Genomic DNA, 3,315 nt, shown 5'->3' on the forward strand with positions numbered 1-3,315 from the left:
CTAGTGGTGGTTGAAAGAGGGGTCTGGCTCCAAACCTTCTGGGAGAGACACAGAAATAGAGGCTAAACACATACGACAGGAATCCCTCAGAGCAGAGTTTTGACAGAGTTTTATAATGGCCTGTGCTTATGGGACTTCTCCCATTTTGGGGACTGTTTACAAAACAGGTCCAGTTGTAAAATGGTGTTAAAGTTAAGGGATTCATTCTGTGGCCACTTCGCCTGGTCGCCCAAGGCATATTGGGGCCAGGCTGTGTTGAAAGAGAAAAGCAGCTTATTCCTTTTTAAACCGCCTAATTTAAATTGTCCCCACTTTTTAAGAATGCAACCCCGAGGATAGTCTTTGAGGATTCCCTGGGTGTTTTTCATGTTTACATATAAATTTGGGGCTAACAACTGGAGATCCCGGGGGCCAGATGGAGCTGAGGCCTAGAGTTACAACCAAGGGGGTCACAGAATTTCCTCCCCAGAGTTCGTGACACAAAGGAGGAGTCCCCAGGATGAAAGGAACAGGAGTGTAGGTGTAAGAATCAAGGGAGAGGTAAAGGGAGGAGGGATAGAAAAGACAGAAAGAGAGAGATTGCCGTTTCAACCTGCCCCCAGCAGGTGTCTATGTAGGCACCAGTCTGCGCACCTTCAGAAAGGGCCAGTGAAGGAGGCAGCACCCTGTCCACTGCCCACTGGGGTGATTAATCCTGGGAAACAACCATATGTACGTCTCTGTGGGATTCTGATCGACAGGTGGGACTTCTATGCATGCGTACACTTTGTACATCATACGTAGGACTCTAACCCACAGGTAGGATTTGCACCCACAGGTTTTTATAGAAATCTGCCTTGGCCCGTTCCTGATGGGACTTCTCCTGGTGGCAGGAAAATAAAGGTGAGGATATTGTGATGATTGGACTTGCAAAAACTACAGGATATGAGGGTTGAACCTCTGTCACTCTCAGAAATCTCCTGTCCGGGAGAGCCTGCTGGACCAAGATCTGCACTGCTTGAGGCGAGCCTCTCCCACCTCTGTTTGTCATCCATCAAGGTGAGTCGTTGTTGGCCAGAGGGAGCATGGTCTCACAAGCTGAGAGGAGTGCTGCTGTAGCTGCCCGATGTCCACTCTCTTGGAACAAGAGGACAGAGAAAGGGGAAGTAGAGAGCTATCAGGAGAGGGAAAGGGAAAACCAGAGGGGGAAAGCGTTGCCTGAATGATGGTACTGAGACTCTCAGGGGCCAGGAAGGCAGACTTACCAAACGTGATTATGCTGAAACGAGGTTCAGGCGGCAGCTTGTCACCTACGGGGAAACTGCGTTTGTTGGTTCCAGAGGTGCCTGGATTCTCTCCCAGGGAGGGGGCAGAAGTCCCCATAGGTGTCTGGTGGAGTTGCCACCAAGTACGTTACCGACCCAGATTCTTGGACTCTTCAGTGAACAGAAATTGATAAGAGGGCAGACGAGAAATTCAGGCAAGGCTTTATTGGGACTCATGCTGCAGCACAAGGGAGCAGAAACAAACAACAGGTTGCCTTGCTTGCTCCCTGAAGCGGGGGTGGGGGGTGAGTTGGTCCTTTAAATGGGGTGAGGGTAGGGTCAGATCCATGGTTCAGGCGGTAGGGGTGGCTTAGGTGGTCTGCCCACTCTCTTGGTGGTGTCGTGGGCAGGAATCGTGAGAAGTGCACTCCTTTTGCTCCCAACACTTCAGAAGTGGCAGTTGGGTTTTTGGTCTTTTTGTATCTTGTTCATAATTTGCCCTAGTTGCAGGTGCGTAGTTATTTTTAGTCCCTTATAGTTTCTTGTATTCTGTTGCTCCAGGAGTTGTTTGTCCAGTTGTAAGCACTGCAGCAAAAGGTGCCAGGTCCCACCCTGTCTCACTAGTTCTTGCTGTGTGGCCTTGGACACCTTCCTGGAAGTCTCAAAACCTATTTATTTTAAGGATGCTGTGGTGAGGATTACAGGTGGTTTCCATGTGACTGAGTGGATTCTGTAGGGCCTTTGGGGATACTGACATGCATAGTACAGTTAACCCTTGAATAACACCAGCTTGAGCTGTATAGGATCCACTTACATGTGATTTTTTTCAATAAATAGTACTACAGTACTACAGGATCCCTGGTTTGTTGAATCTGCAGATGCGGAACCATGGTTACAGAGGGTGGGTGAACTGTAAAGTTATATGTGGATTTTCCATTGCACAGAGGGTTGGGATCCCTAACCCCTAGTTATTCAAGGGTCAACTGTATATTCTGGATGATATAATTTCTGGGCTAAATGCTATGAAAAAAATAAAATTGGGTGATGTAGAAAAGAACGTGAGCAGAAGGCCTCACTGAGGGGGTGACATTTGAGCTAAATGACAGGGAGCCAGCCATGGGAACATCTAGGGAAGAGCATTCCAGGTGGGAACAGCCAGTGCAAAGGCCCTGAGGTGGGAACAAGCTTGCGTTTGAGGAATATCAAGAAGGATACAGCAGAGTGATGGATTTCAGATGTTTAAGAAGTAGCTCCTATTGTCTTGCTTTGTCCCATTTGGGAAGGAGGGGCACAGGGGTCCAACAGCAGAGGGTGGGTCCTAAGCTGGACCACTCCCTCTCTTTAAGGGCAGGTGGTGCCATGCATCCTCACATGAACTTGTGTGACCTCTGTTCCCTTATGGAGAGAGGAAGGAGGATCAAAACTTTGCATTGGGCTAAGTGCTTCAGACATGTGCTTATATTTCCATTCTCATGTGCACTGTGCCAGGTAGGAACCATTGTTATTCCTGCTTTACAGATGAGAAAACTGAGGTCTGAAAGGGAGCATTCCTTTACCCAAAGTTGTAAACTTAGTAATAGAAGTATCAACCTTCAACCTATGTTCCTCCACTGACCAGCATGGGTACCTGCAGGTATTGGGGGTGTCTCTGTCCCCTGTGGGGGCTCTCAGAGCCCTCAGGGCACTGGGCTCCAGTTGTTCATCACTCCTAATCCGTGATGCCAGCAGATCAGTGGTGGGTGCTTGTCCCACATTTGCTAGATGAACCCGCTGTGGGTAGGGGTCTTCAGGGGGTGGAGGGGTGGAGATGCACAGGGCTCCCTTGCATGGTCTTGCCATGTGGGACATCACTGGAGGTGAGCCTGAGGAGGCTTGTCTGGATGAAGACACCAAGGCCCTGCAGACATGAGTAGCAGGGTTCCCAGGGTACATGCACTACTGGAGGTGTGCTCTTGCCTGGGCTCCATCACCAGGTAGCTCGTCTAGGCTGGTCCATGTGGGTCACTCTGCTCCTTCCCATGGCTGGGAGGTGCCCCCTCTAAATATAGCCCAGTGTGCTGAGCTCACGCCT

Source organism: Balaenoptera ricei, chromosome 11, assembly GCF_028023285.1.
Source record: "Balaenoptera ricei isolate mBalRic1 chromosome 11, mBalRic1.hap2, whole genome shotgun sequence".
Classification (NCBI taxonomy): Eukaryota; Metazoa; Chordata; class Mammalia; order Artiodactyla; family Balaenopteridae; genus Balaenoptera; species Balaenoptera ricei.